A 393-nucleotide genomic window follows, 5' to 3' on the forward strand; every position below is an offset into this window, starting at 1 on the left:
GGGATGATACTACCCAAGTACCTTCAATTGAGACGGTTTCGGTAGTCCGTGAGTTTCTAGATGGTATCCCTGCAGACCTTCCTGGTATGCCACCGGATAGGGATATCGATTTTTGCATTGATCTGGAACCGGGTACTCGTCCATTTCCATACCCCCTTATAGAATGGCTCCAGCAGAGTTAAGGGAGTTAAAAGCCCAACTTCAAGAATTGTTAGGGAAAGGCTTTATTAGACCGAGTGCATCCCCTTGGGGTGCTCCTGTTTTGTTAGTGAAGAAGAAAGATGGGAGTCTTCGGATGTGCATTGATTACCGGCAACTAAATAAAGTAACTGTTAAGAACAGGTCTCCTCTTCCTCGCATTGATGATTTGTTCGATCAGTTACAAGGTGCTTG

This window comes from Solanum pennellii, chromosome 1, assembly GCF_001406875.1.
Source record: "Solanum pennellii chromosome 1, SPENNV200".
Taxonomy (NCBI): domain Eukaryota; kingdom Viridiplantae; phylum Streptophyta; class Magnoliopsida; order Solanales; family Solanaceae; genus Solanum; species Solanum pennellii.